Here is a 16,704-nt window from a genome sequence, read left to right as displayed (position 1 = left end):
GCTAAGATGAACCAACTTGGTGTTCAAGACTACCCAGTGGCAATGCTAGGATTGGAACCAAGGGTTTCTGAACACCAAAGCCTGTTATTTTGACCAGATGCTATACTTCTACCCCCAGAAGCACTTCATCACCTTCCCAGTGTGGCTTTCACTCTACTGGACTGTGGTCATTCCACCAGCAGGATCTTAACCTTCCAATAGCACCGGTCAGATTGTTTGTTCACACTGATTCCACCGACTACCTCTGAAATACTTGTAATCTGTGTTCACCATCTCTATAATGCAAATGAAGTAATTAAATTGTAAAAGGCTTTGAAAAGCAAATTGTGATTAAAATTTCAGACATCCATGTATTACAATGGTGCTCTGTCATTCTTATTCCAGAGCTTGTGATCAGTGGGAAATGACTATCCTGGAATTGTAGATAAACTGCTTCAGAGAGCAGAATTGAAGCTCATTACCAACTCTGAGAAAACTCCTGTTCATTACCAGCAAGATTACAGATTGATTCTATCTGTCCTACAACCTTCGTTTTTTAACATTTTAAAATAACTTGTTACACACACACATAACCATATCGATGGATTACAAAAAAGAGGGATGAAAATTACCTACAATCTTAATACATTTTAAAAAATCTATTTTCATTTTTCTCTATTCTCTTCCAGTCCTGGCCCATGTATATAATTTTTACAGTGTGAAAACCTATCAGAGATATAATTTTGTCTTTTACTCACTTTTTTTCAATAAACATTGGAGCAAAAGCTTTCTCCATGTTGTTTCAGCTGCTGTAGCCATGCAATAGCAGTGCCTCCTTCCAGCTGAGACCATGCTGTAGGCAGGATCCAAGCCCTAGGAGGGCAAAATAAATGACTCTTGGGAGGAGCACTTGCTTCTTTCATTTCCCATTATGTTTTGATGTATCCATGTTGAGAAGTGTGGCAAGAGTTCATTCATTTTAACTGCTGTGAAATGGTTCATAATATGAATATACCACAGTGTACCCACATTCAGGGAAGAATCTAAGCAGATGGGTAGGGACTGGTGGAGACAGGTCTGCCAGGGAAATGATTCAGTACTCACCACCTGGATTACAAATCAACTTCTGGAGTCCGAAAGCTTTGTACCAAGGTGTTGCTATAGAGTTGAGGAGGGAAACAAAAGGAGGACCCAGTACGCAGTCCAGATTGGAAGCCAAAGATGGATGTTGAGGGGAAAGGTGGTATTTTATCCCAGTTAGAGCTGGGAAAAAATTAATGCAGTTATTCCTTAGCCTTGAGATCCAGGCAAGTCATTACAAGCTGGGTTAGTGAGACATTATTGGTGTTAGTTATATCTGAGTTCCCTAAGCTCACTATACTCTTGTTTCTTATTTAAATGTTTTTATTTTAAAATCTAAAAACATTCAAAACTATAAAGAATAGCCAAATAAAACCCATGTACTACTCAGTACTTAGCCCCATCAAATTTTTAAATTTTGCTTTATTTGCTTGAGATATTTTTAAGCACTAATACATTACAGATATATTTGAATCCACTTGTATGTTCCTCCCTAGACCCATTTACCTCCCTCCTATTCAGTAATAATATATCTTTAGAAGTTAATATCCTCTCCATCTGTATTTTAGAACATGGTATGTATGCATGTAAACAATATATTGTTTACAGATTTCACAAGATATTCAAAGAGTATCATGCTGTTTTTGTCCTTCTGCAGCTTCTTTTGCTGTACTTTGATATTTAATCTTGTAACTATGAGTCATTAATTTTAACTTCTGTGTAATACTCTACTGTATAAATATATCCTAGTCTATTCATTTTTCCTTTGGACTATTCATTTTTCCTTTGGTCAGGTTGTTCTTAAGGTTTCCTATTCACAGTGATAATACAATTAATATTGTTGTGTATATCTCCTTTTGAATATGTATGACCTAGTACTGCTGGGTTGAAGCTCTTCAGACTGTATTCGTTTACATCGTGGCATTAGCAAACTTTTTAGTCTTTGCTGATATGATAATGTGAAGTGGTATTTCCTTTTATCAGCATTTCCCTGTTTACTAATAAGGTTGAGCATCTTTTCATAAGTTTATAATTAATTCTGATTTCTTCTTCTGTGAAGGACCTGTTTATATCCTTTTTCTTCCTTTTCATTAGGTTGTTTGATATTTTAATAATTATTAACAGAAGTTCTTAAATCTGAATAATTATCTTTATCAGTTATCTCCTTTGGGTCTGTTCCTTGTTTTTTAAACTTATAGAGAGACTTTGAACAGAAGTTCTGATGTCATCAACTTTAGCAGGATTTTATTTTTATTTTTTTATTATGCTTGTGTTTTAATGAATTCAAGAATTTTTTTCTAACCTGAAATCAGAAATAAAAATTGCTTTATTTTAAAATTTAAAGTGTTAGTTTTCACATTTAGATATTTAATCTATCTGGAACTCAGTTTTACATCAAGTGTGAAATAGACATCTGATAGTATTTTATTTTTTCATGTAGATAGTCAATTTCACATTATCTATTACTCTCCAATCTGTGATACCTCCTCTGTCTTGTATTAAGTCCCTCTGTGTCAGAGCTCTTTGTTCAGTTGGTCCTCTCTCTATTCAATGTTCCGAGACCACATTGCCTTCATTGTTGTTGCTCAGTTGCTACGTAGGGTCTGACTCTTTTGCAACCCCAAGGACTGTAGCCCCCTAGGCTCCTCTATCCATGGGATTTCCAAGGCACGAATACTGGAGTGGGTTGCCATTTCCTTCTCCAAAGAATCTTCTCGATCCAGGGATTGAACCTGTGTCCCGTGCGTTGGTAGGTAGGTTCTGTTACCACTGAGCCACCAGGTGGCCTGATTGTCTTCGTTACTAGAGTCTTAATAAGGCTTAATATAGGGCACAAAAAGTCTCTCCAACTTTGTTTCTCAAAATTATCTTAGCCTTTTCTGTTCATCCTTGATCCTTTGTTCTTCCATATTAGTTACGGTGACATGATTATAAAGCATGCCTCTTTCTAATTCTCATACCTCCTACTTCTTTGCTTTGTCTTACTGAATTTTATTGAATTGCCTAGGATCTCTTATGTGATACTGAATAAAATCATCAGTAGTGAAAACCCTGGGGCTGCATCTAGAGTTTTAATATTAAGTAGAGTATTTTATGTAGTTTTTGGTAAATATTTCTTAAAGAAATTATTTCCTACTTGTAGCTCTCTTTGAGTTTTTCTTTTTTAATCAAGCATGGATGTTGAATTGTAGTGAATGCCATTTATTCTTTTATTATGATAATTATATGAACAGTTCCTTTTAAGATCTTTTATTGTATTTCTGAAGTTGTATTGCATTTTGGTAATTAGGAAGAATCTGTGGTTGGTAAGGTAGTATTTAATATACTACATTCTTTTGCTAATAATTAAATTTTTGTTTATAATTGAGATTGGTCTGTATGTTTTTTGGTTTGTTAAATATTTTTTTTTATTTAATTTAATTTGGGGGACATTGAATTATCTGGTTTTGGTGTAAAGTTATATACTAGTACCATAAAACAAAACAGATGGATAACTTTCCCTAATTTTCTATGTCTAACACAATTTTATACGATTGAGATTTTCTGTTGAAGGAAGATTTAGTAAGGCATTTACTAAAAACTTATAAAAGAAGTTTTTAGGAAATGAATGTATTATCACTTGCTACAGAAATGGTTTGAAGTAAAATTTTTGATTACTGATTTCAATCTTAATAATGATAATTTATTTCTAGAATTTTGTTTTTTCTTGAGTGATTTTTTATATTATTTCTGGAAAGCAATTTTGGGAAATTGTAGAAAATTCATCTTGGCTTTCAATTTTGTTGGAATCAAAGTGTTTAGAGTGGTCTGTTTTGATCATCTATGTTGTAGCTATAGCTATTTCTCTTTTTTCAGTCCTAGGATTCTTTACTTATGATTTTTCTTTGCTTCCTGATCACTTGCTAAAACTTCCCTCAGCTGTATTGGAAATGTTTCAATGTCACATAGAGTTATTTGCTGCTTTGCTATGAGTACTATGGGTTAAACTAGTAGATAATGTATATTTAAAAAACAGTTATGGAATCCAATTAATGAGCTTCTGATATGCTGATGCTTAATATGAATCACCAGAAGGAGAGTTTTGTGTGTAATATTTCTCAAATGTTTTCGATAATGGAAAACTTTCCTTTTAGTTCCATAGTATATAGTTGGCATTCCATGGAAACTTTGGGAAATTTTATCTTGTCTAAATTGCCTTGTAAATAAAGAAACTCATCATGATAGAATCAAAGAAATTACATGGTTTGATTGGGGCCCTCATAATATATTACTCCTTCGCTGAAGCACTGGACTCACAAAAGCAGATGTGAATCAGTGCAACTTTCAAATTTAAGAAACTGATGATGAGCTGGTGTAGCTCTTTGTATTGTTTTCTAAAATATTGGGAAAATCATTGTTTAAATTTAAATTTTTCAGAAAACTGGTTTGCATTAATTTGGATGATAGGACATTTATCATTTAAAATAGCCTAGGAATGACAACATTATCTCCACTTGTTACTTACAAGAAGAGATTCTTAATAATTGGTAAGGTGAGGGCAGCCTCCCAGTTGTCTTATCGCTTATCACATAGCCCATCTTTCTTAACCACTGTGAGTCACCATTTCTAATAGTGAAGTATCATATCACTCTGGTGTGTTGAAACCAAGAAATATCGCAGGTTATAGTTTTTTATTAAGCGGGGATAATAGACAAAAGAGAAATGCAATAATAATAATGAAAGGCTCACAGTACTGAGTCAGAAAACAGTTAGCTGTACATAATTTTATGTATTAAATTAACATTGAAAAACTAAAAATCTACCTGTCGTTAATAAAATATGTGCAAGGATTCCCCCAAATAAATGACTTGCTAAAAGACTCGTTTATCATCTATTTAGAGACATAGTGTAGAAAGATGTCCAATGAGAAAGTCTGTTATAATGAGCAAAAATATGGCAGCATTTTCATAAAATGCAATATTCCTCTTTTCTTTCTGTAGAGAATTTGTGTAGCAGTGGTGTCCAGTGTTACAGCTTTCTTTGATCCTATTTCAGGATCTACCAGTTTCAATATTTACATCAAAAATTTTCATATCAAATAAGTATCATTACCCATCATAGTAGATTTTGTACATTTGTATATGAGAACTTTGAAAGAACATCAAAATTATTATTCTCTTTGAAAACATAATTCTAGCACTTCCAGGATAGCCTTCGTAATGTGGGTAATATAGCAAATATTAGCAAAACAGGAGACAGGAAGAAAAAGTTATGACCACAAGTAACATATTTCAGTTAAAACTTTGAGATGTTCTTGGAATAGAGCCTTTACTCCTCTCACCTTTGGACCTAGTCCAGCATTCAGAAGGCAACAGCTATAGAAACAAAATCACTTATAAATCAGTAGATGTGTTCTACTTAATATTTTGATATCAAAAATAATCATTTCTAAATAAAATTGGCATCCATAATCTGATAAATATAAATGAACTCAAGAGCCCATACAGAAAATACTTGAAACTGAAACTGACTTGAAAAAGCGAGTGCCTTTAAATACTCTGGTTAGAGTATGGTTTTGTTACTGAGTTCTAGTCCTTTTGTTCTTTTAGTTCTGAACTTTTAACCTGCTCACTATCCTTTATTTAAATGGTGAGCACTTTAGTGAAGTGTCTTACTTTTAATAGCCTATAAAGTACTATGCAAACTTACATAAGGAAATGTATATATGTAAAGCTGAGGGCTAAGCTGGGGGCAGTTTTGCAATATATTCTAAGTGCCTTATCCCATCCTGTGACTTTTTAATGGGAACAGTCTTGTTCAGGGACATTTCTAAATAAATACCAAATGAGCTTGGAAAAAAGTTAAACATAAATAGTTACTGGACAGCATTATGTTAACAACATGGACACTGTAAAGATCCATCTGTTCCAGAGTGATAAGAGTTGAAATAACAACATAGAAAAGCAGGGCAGGATACTATCTGGAGTTAATGGTTTTTTTCACAGTTGTTCTTCTTTCTTTTAATTGAATTATGGAAAGTAAGAAGAATGAGGGTAAAAATTTCCATCATCTAGAAATAACTTAAAATTTTATTTATAAATATTAACTTCATTTTTCAAGAGAAATAAAACATTTTCAAAACAATGAAAAACCATTCTAACTCCCTCTTCTCAAACCTTCTAGTCAGCATTATTTTTCTCTTGCCCTTTTTGGCTTCTTCTACTAAAATCTAGAGGTTGGGAATGGAGTCTGGGCAAGAACTTTCCCCGATGGATGAATACAGAAAGATATCCTTGTAAGAGTTGAGTTAGAGAAGGGCTTGAGAGAAGAGGTGCAGGTATAGAATTTGGAGATACTGAAACGGTAACAAGTCTTTTTACAAATGAAGCAGGTTTTCTTTTGCTTTCTTTTATGCTTTCCTATTTTTAATATGTTATCATTCCCTAAGGCTCTGAGCCATGCATATACTTCTTTAAATAAATCTCACAAGATAAAAGCCAAGTGCATCAAAATCACCATGCATTGATGCCTGTCTATAAAATATAACCACATGTTAGTCATGGAGTATAGATTTGCTTTCTTCCCCAAGGCAAGATGCTCCTTGGCACCTGTGGAGGTGAGCCTCAGAATGAATGATCTGTTTTTGACAGTCTTTTTTATACATGAAATCTCATTGACAAGTCACCTTGGCACCCAGTTCAACAATCCCAACTGGTATTTGTGTTGCCTGTGAAACTGTACATTCGGAAAACCAAAAGGTGCTTCCCCTACCACACCCAAGTTTGCTGCTACCCTGAAAAGTCTAACTCTGCTGTGCATTGTAGTATCACTGTCTACTACTCTGGGAATTTTATCACTGTATACTACATATGGGAATTCCTTATGTGCATTTTAATTAAAATTAATTAAAATGTAAAATTTGGTTCCTCAGTCACACTAGTTACATTTCAAATGCTCAATAATTTAATCTGACCAGTAACTACTATACTGTACAGCACAGATGTGAAATAGTTGCATCACTGCAGGAAATTCACCTGGACGGCGCTGGGGCAGGATGCAGTGTCTGATGACATTATTTTCCACGCGATTGAGTAATAGTGCTCTGCAGAAAGAGTTCTCCTTGAAGATGGGAGGATCAGGGTGATCACGATCCTTCTAGACTTTGGGGCCTTATGTGGGTGAGATCAAGAAAAATATTAGTTCTTTGCTGCTAAACATATCTGATACTCTTGCATATAATCTGTCACTTACCTGAGATAAGAACATAGAAAATGCTCAACAAGTGTTAGAGCCTGTGTCTGCAGGGCCCATTTAGGAGATTGAATGCATACCACTTATGTGAACATGGAGAATTAATAGAATGGAGATTAATTAACTTGGTGAGTAATGGAGATTAATTAATTAATTAATAGAGATTAATTAATCAACATGGAGAATGGAGAGAATGGAACATAGAGAATTAATTAAGTAAAAAACTAAGATTAAAAAATCTTAATAAGGTATAGCTTTGTTAACCAAGTAACTAAGGTGTCATGGAAATAGAAACTCCAGGAAGTAGTTTCTATCACCAGAATTGAGAGGACAGTGGTAGAGATTGAAATTCTAAATCTTAGAAACTTAGAAGAAGAGAATTTGGTGGAAGATAGATGGAAAGCAGATTAGAGAGGACCAGAGTGGAGAGAGAAAAAGCAAATAAGGTCTGAGAAACATGGAAGGAGGCTGAAGGTTAACTAGGCTAAAACAACTAAAAAACTTTTAAAAAATATGGACATGTAATATTTAATTTTAAATGGTTATAGTTCTGGATGCAAATTCTCATACTATTAGTAAGTTCATTGTTAATGAGTCTTTGCAGATAGCGGTTTGTTTTTGTGAAGATTAAAGAGATGAGTCTGTTTGCATATGTGGATTAATAACAAGGACTTTTTGGCCCCTCAATCCTTGATTTGTATTTAATTTGGGGAGTATATTTTGGAGAAAAGATGACCCGTGAGGCAAGAATGATGGAAAAGCCTGGTGAGATGGTAGAAAAATCTGTGTAGCTTATTTATAGGACAGGAGTAGGAACCTTTTGAAAAGAAGTCAACACAAGAACCAGTGTCAGTTTAATCCAAATATCTATCCTCTCCTTGTCAGGGCCACATGTGGGATGTGTGTCGTGTATGTGTGTGTGTTTGCATGTGTGTGTGCATGTGTACAAGCAAAGTACCATTTTTAGTTAAAATAATATAGCTATCATTTACCAATTACTTAATACTCAATTTAATCTCAACTCAAGCTCAATTACACGTATGTATGATATATGGGCTTCCCTGGTAGCTCAGCTGGTAAAGAATTTGCTTGCAATGCAGGAGACCCCAGTTCGATACCTGAGTCTGAAAGTTCCCCTGGAGAAGGGACAGACTACCCACTCCAGTATCCTTGGGCGTCCATGGTGGCTCAGATGGTAAAGAATCTGCCTGCAATGTGGGAGACCTGGGTTCAATCCCTGGCTGAGATCTTCTGGAGGAGAGCATGGCAACCCACTCCCTTATTCTTGCCTGGAGAATTCCCATGAACAGAGGAGCCTGGCAGGCTACAGTCCGTGGGGTTGCAAAGAGTCAGACACGGTTAGTGACTAAGTACAGCACAGCAAATGTATAATATATAAAATAAAATATCTATCTCCAAGATTACCTGCTTAAGATATAAATTTGAACCAACCCAAGTGTATGTGATTCCAAAGAGACCCTGCATTACAGGACCTGCATGATGCTGTCTGTCTCTTGGATTTGCACTTGCAAGTGGGAATCAAAGCTAGTAAACCATGTGCCATAGACAGTAACATGGTCCCATTTTCAACCCCAGTGCGTGTGACCTCTTATATCTAATTAGCTTTACCAACCCTTTCCCCATACCCATTAGAGGAAAAAAAAAATCTTTAACGATGAAAACATCAATTGCTTTGCTTAAAAATAGCAACAGTCACACACACAAAAATTAAACAAATCTTTCCACAGTCTACTGACTGCTGTCATGTTGGCCTGACCCCCATCACCTTTCTTCCCTGAGCATCCCAGGTGATTGGATGCTGTTTTCTTGCAAACTGCACTTTGCTATGTCTTTGGAACAGTTCTGCCCTCCTACATGGAGGTTTTTCCTCTTCCAGCTGACCATATGGTGGCTGTTTGGCTAGCCTGCTGCTGTCTGTCCTCTGCATGTAGCCATTAAAGCAGTGCTCTTGCAAAGGTACAGCATGGAGTTCTTTTTTATACTTCTCTTCCCAGTTAGAGAACATTTGGTTAAATACTGTACTAGATTTTATATATATATATGTGTGTGTGTGTGTGTGTGTGTGTGTTTGTGTATATGTGTATATATATATATATATACACAAATATACTTAGTATGTATGTATATTATATATACAGTATGTATAGTTTGGGATATATTATATATTATGTATCTTTATTTATTATATAGTCAGTGAGAGAATGTTGGCTCATTTAAGAGGATTTTTATAAATAAGGGTTCTACTTGTACCTGAAATAAATAAAATCCCTCCCCACTCCCTGTTCTTTAATTCTGTTTGGCAAAAGTAATTCTGAAATGGAGAGAGACAAAACAATGGTGCATAATTTTCAATTAAGTACAGAGTTCTGAGGCTCACATAAGCATTGCCATAATTCATTATCTCTCATTCAGCAAGCATTCATTAGACATCTACTGTAATAATAATAAATTATTTATTGCATTTCTACTGTGTGACACATGCTTTGCATTTTCCAGTCTTCAAAACAACTCTGTAGAGAAGGTAGCATTATCCCTATTTTACAGATTAAGAAGCTGAGGCTTAAATAATTTACATTAGTTTGTTAATTCAGTATAGCTAGCAAGGACCTGGGACAAGATTTGAACTGCTGTCTGATTGATTCCAGATGTAATTTTATTTCTGCTCTGCCTGGCAGCTTTTCTTTGTGCCTACCACTAGGCAGATCACGGATGAAGATGCATAGCCTGATAGGGAAGGTAGACTCCTGAAACTTCCACTGTTACATTTTCTTGTTTATTAATTTAGTTTCTTTATACATAGAGCTTCAGAGAGTCAGCAGGAAAAGACACCCTTGAAGATCTCCTGGAGAAGGGAAGAGCAACCCACTCTAGTACTCTTGCCTGGAGAATTCCATGGACAAAGGAGCCTGGCGGGCTGTAATCCAGGGGCTTGCAGAGATTCGGACATGGCTGAGTGACTAATGTGCCTTTGCCACCTTCCCTGTCTGGAGGGGCGACCCAAACAAACTACCAGAAGTGGTGCATTGGAAACACCAAAGGAGATCAATTTCTTTTCTACTCTCAATCCTTAAGTTTTTGTTTTTAAATGGAATCCTGCCCACTGGGGATTTGCCAAACACAATCTGTAGCACAGCAGTTAAGCTAATGAGAGTTTGAAAGAACATAACAGACCCACTCAAGAGGGCATTTTAGATCAAGGCCTACCTTCTCATGGCCAGTGTCAGAAGTGAGGACTGTTTGAGAGATGCAGCGTAATCAGACCTAAGCCTGGAGGTAGAAAAGCAGTAACGCCCATTCTATACACACAGTATATGATTCTAATTCATGGTCAGAACTTTATAAGATCCCATCCTTTGGGAGGTTGGAAGCAAGTGCATGGATTAAAACTAACAAATATGTTTTTGCTTCACCACAGTAGTTGTGAATCATCCCTTCCCTGATGATTTCACTTGAGAAGCTGTATTCTGAGTTAAAGAAAAGTTCTAAGTGACTGATGCCAGCCACCTTTGGACATGCTTTTTCTTAAGGATACTTTCTGGTATTGACCTGCCAATAACTCGCTGGGTGACCCTGAATAAGTCATTTCCTTTTTATGTACCTCTCTGTATAATAGGAAAAACTCATTCCTGCTCTTTGAATATTAATTATATACATTCTAGAATTTTTAAAACTAGTTTTTAAAATTAAACTTGTATTTACAGTGTTCTGAGCACTGTGTAGGCATATTGCTCACATAATTTCTGTGACTCTCCACAAAGTCTCTGTGAGGGTATTACTGCCACTGTCTTCATTTTATAGATGTAGAAATCGAGGCTTAGAATAATTAGGTAACTTGCCACAACCCACCCTGGTTGTAAGTGGTTGGGTCAGGAACACTTTATCTACATTCGAAGCTCATGTTCAAATTATAAATTACCAAGATTCTGTGGGTAACAATATAAGCCTCTCATTAGATTGCAAACTCTTCGGGTTTGTATCTCCTGAAACATCTCACAGAATATTGGCACCTAGTAGGAATTCAGCAAGTTTTATAAATCATAAATATGAATGAAAGAACAGATAAGAATGTAAGTTATTGTTACTGTTATCATTATTAATATCTGTTTATTAACAGTATAATAGGAAAGGCCACATTCCCTAGCAACTGTGGTGAATTATATATCATGATATATGGACTGAAGAATATTAGTTAACTATGTCACATTATTTTTCCAAAAATGAAGAGAAGCAGCACAGTTGGAGTCTACACGGAAAGATAATAGCAATGTCACACTCCAAGAAGATTTTATATGATTTGCAACAGAGCAGTCCCAATATAGCTTAATGTTTTAAAACTTGATCAGTCAGATTTAATTAAAACAATGAACTCTGTACTCCCATGCCATAAATGATAATTCTTCAGTATAATACTTTAGTACGTTTTACAGATTGTGAATTAGTGATATAAGAGGCTCACATACTTGTTGTTACGTCTAAATTAGTTGTGAACTTTGTCCCATGACACTTAATTTTGGGAATTATTTATAAACTAAATTTCAAATGCAGTTTAAAGAAAAAAAAATACCCAGTGTTTAGGGCAATTAATGAAAATATTAAGTTAAGGGAAGGGCACATGTGTGTGTATATGTGTATTTGTGTGTATTTCTACATATATAAAAGAAATCATATTTCATATATTTTTAAAATCATGAATCTGTTGCCTGGATCTATTCTATGTAGTTCAGAGGCGTGGGGGAGTAAGGAAACAGAAAAGCATAACTTCCATATTTAAAGTATTAGCAAAAATGTGTCTTGAAGGAGTAAGTAAGCCATCTGCGCACCTGAGGATTCCTGAGTCCACATGTGCACTATCCAAACATGCATCTGTCTGTTAGTCACTGTGTCTAAAAAACTTGAGTAACCAGTGTTCAAGTGGGGATGTTTTGGATAATAAAAGTTAAAATAAAGGCTGTGTCGCATATGTAGAATTCATTTTGGGAATTCTGAGGCACATCTTCAAAACAAGCAGTCACCTTCTACAGGTGGCTAAATCGAATCTGGCCCATGAGTAATAAGACATCATGAAAATTTCCAAGAGCACATATGCCAAGGAAGCTGATTTTCACATGAACAACTCTGTATGGTGGGTTCCAGAACAAGTAGAAGAAAAGGTTTATTTAGTTATGGATAGGCACTTTTTCTTCGATTTATTTTTGTCTGTGCTGGGTCTTCACTGGTGCATGGGCTTTTCGCTAGCTGTGAGGAGTGGGGTTGCTTTAGTTGCGGTGCAGGCTTCTCATTGCAGTGGCTTCTCTTGTGGTGGAGTACAGGCTCAAGGGTATGCAGGCTTCAGTAGTTGTGGCATATGGGCTCACTAGCTGCGGATCCTGGGCTCCAGAGCACAGGATCAGTAGTTGTGGTGCAGGGACTCAGTTGTTCTGTGGCATGTGGGATCCTCCTGAACGAGGATCGAACCTGTGTCTCCTGCACTGGCAGGTGGATTATTTACTACCGAGCCACCACGGAAGCCTCCCCTTCTAAGCTTTGGTTGGTGATGCAAGTAGTTCTGATTAAACTGTTAGGGTTGCTCTAACAGGTTTTACTATTTGTAAAATAAAATAAATAAATAATTCTTCAGTAGATACAGTCTTGAAGCTAACTGGTTAAATCAATTTGTTGTTCACTTTAGAATCATGTTGCTTATCTCTTCTTTTGATTGCAAGAATAAAACTTTCCTGTCCTCCAGAAAGGTACTAAACATTTTTTCAGCCACACCAGCACTTGCGTTGAACCCCTTTCAAATGAGCATTTACTTTTGTGCCTTAGAACCCAGCTTCTGAGAGTCAGCCAGTCAATAATAACCCTAGCTTTTGAGAGTCAGTCAGTGGTAGCCTCAGTGTCTCGGAGTCAGTAAGCAACGCCTGCTCTCCAGGCTTCTACATTAAGAACCAACAAACCTATAAACAAACCAGGCTCATTTGAAAGTCCACCAATCCTGAACTCCACAGTTCCTAATACACTATATTGTTTGTTTTGATAATGTATGTTCTACAGCATAGCCTTTCCTTCCCTGCTGCTAAGTCGCTTCAGTCGTGTCCAACTCTTTGCGACCCCATGGACTGTGTAGTCTGCCAGGTTCCTCTGTCCATGGGATTTTCCAGGCAAAAATACTGGAGTGGGTTGCCATGCCCCCCTCCAGGGGATCTTCCTCCCCCAAGGATGGAACCGGGGTCGCGCTTTACCACTAGCGCCACCTGGGAAGCCCTTACCTAGCAATCAGCAAGTTCAACTTCTTGTTCCAGGTACTGTGGTGGGGGTTGCCTCTGCATTTGTTGACGAGTGACCTTCCTAATAAGGGGTTGGGTTGTAAGAAAGATAATACAGCTCTTTCTTCTTACCCACCAGAATTTGGCCCTCATGCAAGACTTACCTCAAGATTAAACTAATCCTACAGTGCAGTGTGTGCGTGTAATCCTATAGCACAGTGCGTGCATCTGAATGTACTATTTACTACTCTATATTCCTTCTCTGTTTTCAAAAGCAAGATGCATGTATCACTGGTGGTTTGGGAGATCATTTTGCTGGTACACAAGCAAACAATTTTTGTATGTATGTACAGTCTCTAACACATATTTAAAAAATATGAAACTAAAACATAAAATTGGTTATTTCAGAAATAGGGTTGCTTAAGTCAAAGCTAACATAAGATATAAATTTAAAAACTGAATGAAGTTTTAAAATTATTGAATAAACAAAATTAAGATGGTTTATATAAGTAATGTTGTTGGTATACATATGTTTGAAATTTTAGAAATATTTCTCCACATATTATAAGTTCTTTGAGGAAAGGAACTAGACTGGCCACTTTGGTCTAAAACAATGTCTATGTTTATCACATAAAAAATACCCATTAAATATTTGTTAGCCAATGGGTAGAATTCCAGATAAGCCTCAGAGTAATCAAGAACAATCAAAACATGAACAACTGAGTGATGGCCAGAGGAGGTAAGGATAAGTGTATAGCTCAGTATAGTGTCCTTCAAGAAGTTTTACTTGACAATGCATGCCTAGAATGACCTCATTCAGACTTCTCTGAAAACTCTTAGAAGTTTTCTTCATTACTCATTTGACATCTAAGCATATTCTTTTTTATTAACCAAAAGAACTTATGGTTATTTGGCATTTCAGTTCACAAAACAATTTCACATACATTATTGATTGTATTGTTTTAGTAGCTCTATGAGATAGGTAAGGCATGCCTTCCTATTCTGTGAGAAAACTGGGGCTCATGGAGGTTAAGTGGTTTCCTCACCTTGAACAAATATTTATTAAGCCCTTTTCCTGTGCAAGCCTCAAGTGACTGGAAATTCCATAGGAAGCTCTTTGGGTTTTGGGCCTTTCATTTAACAGGGGATGCTTAGGCATTGTTTATGTCTAAATCCTGAATTTGTGTTGTAACTTGTACAGTTACAATTATTATGATAAAATGTAAAAGCTAGTATTAAAATTTTAATTCCATACAGCTACTTCTAATGTAGGTAAAAGGGTCTGTGCTTTAGGAAAACAGTTTATATACTAACAGGACCAATATCTTACCTCTAAATATAGATAATACATTTCCTTCTCATCCTGTTTTGTTTAAGTTTTATTTCAGGAATTGTTGAATATTATCAGATATTTTTTCTGTTTAATTACATAAGTACTGTTTCTTGTTTAATTTGTTAATGCAATGAATTATATTGATCGATTTCCTGATTTAAGGCCATGGTTAAAATCCTGGAATAGCTATTTTTAGTCAGTCTAGCTTTCGACACCATCTGCATTCTATTTGATTATGTCTTGTTTATAATTTTTATACTAATATTTATTAGTGATATTGGCCTGTGGATTGTTGTTTTGATATATTTGTTGCATGTTGTACAATTTGTGATGTCATAAAGTGAATTAAGCACTCTACCAATTTTATCCAGGAGATTTAAAATAGAAGGTAAACTCTTTTAGGACAAAGACCTTCCTTTATTTAATGGTACATTCTCAAGCCTAAAACAGAGACTGGCATACTAAGCACTAGATAAATGTTTGTCTAAGGTATAACGGAAGACGGGAACAAGAATGGAAGGGAAAATGCAAGGGTCTGATTTTTTAAAAGCTTGGGAGGAATCAACTATAATGTTATCAGATCAATGGCTATTTTTGGTGGAAAATATTTATACTTTTTAAACCTGTTCTCATTGACTGATCTACTCAAGTTATTTGATATTTCTTTATTTAACTGAATTATTTATATTACTCATTTTCTCTAGGTTTTTTCATTTGTAGCCATAGAGTTACATGTAATATTTCTTATGTTCTTTGAGTTTATTCTGTTTCTAGATGTGGTTATGCTTTCTTTCTTATCCAATTACCTGATAGATTTTTGTGCTTGTGTTTTTCTTCTTAATTTGGAATGTAAGATGCTTATCACTTTTGGACTTGTCAAAGAACAAGCTTTTTATTTGTCTCTTCTACTGCTTTCATTTTGTTTTGTTTTCTAATCCATTACTTTCAGATTGCATTAAATTAATTCTCTTTTCCTAGCCTGTTTGGTAGGTCTTCTTGTTTCACACTTTTGAAGATTAATGCTAACTTCCCTTAATTTCATTCTTTCTTTTTTAGTATGAAGGCATTTAAAGTGATAGTCTTTGTCATGAATATTGCTTTTGCTGTTTCCCAGAAGTTTTAGTACAAAGTATTTTTATTATCTTTCTTTCCAGATAAATGGTAATTTTGCTTTTACTTTGTTTTTAAACCAGAGGTTATATATATATAAAGAATTTGTTATTTCAAAAAGCATAAGATTTTACAATAAAATATTTTTTCTTATTACATGACTTTCAGTGTGGGCTTCATGATAGAAAAATTTTATTGAAGCCTTATTTGTATCCAAATATATGATTGACTTTTATAAATTTCTATTGAATAGAACAAAAATAGTCTCTACTCTCAAAATAGAAGATTCAGCAGGCCTTTTAAATAAAATTGATTGAATATATGATTAATTTTTCTATATTCATTTTAATATTTTCTCTACTAGTTCTGAAAAATATAAAGTAAAATAAATTGCCATCATTTATTTTTTAATCAACTCTCCTAGAATTACTATAGGTTTTGTTTCATTTCTTTAATTTTTGTGTTGCTTCTTATTTAAAGGATTATGATTATTTTTCTTGGTTTATAAATTATACATTTTTGATATTGCCCCTTCTGCTTTGTTTTTATTTATATTCGTCTTGTTGTTGTTGAGTCGCTAATTTGTGTCTGAATCTTTGCCACCCCATGGACTGCAGCATGTTAGCCTCTTCTGTTCTCTACTATCTCCCTGAATTTGCTCAAATTCATGTCCATTGAGTCGGTGGTGCCATGTAACCGTCTCAT

Source organism: Muntiacus reevesi, chromosome 17 (genome assembly GCF_963930625.1).
Source record: "Muntiacus reevesi chromosome 17, mMunRee1.1, whole genome shotgun sequence".
Taxonomy (NCBI): Eukaryota; Metazoa; Chordata; class Mammalia; order Artiodactyla; family Cervidae; genus Muntiacus; species Muntiacus reevesi.
This window is presented reverse-complemented; position numbering follows the sequence as displayed.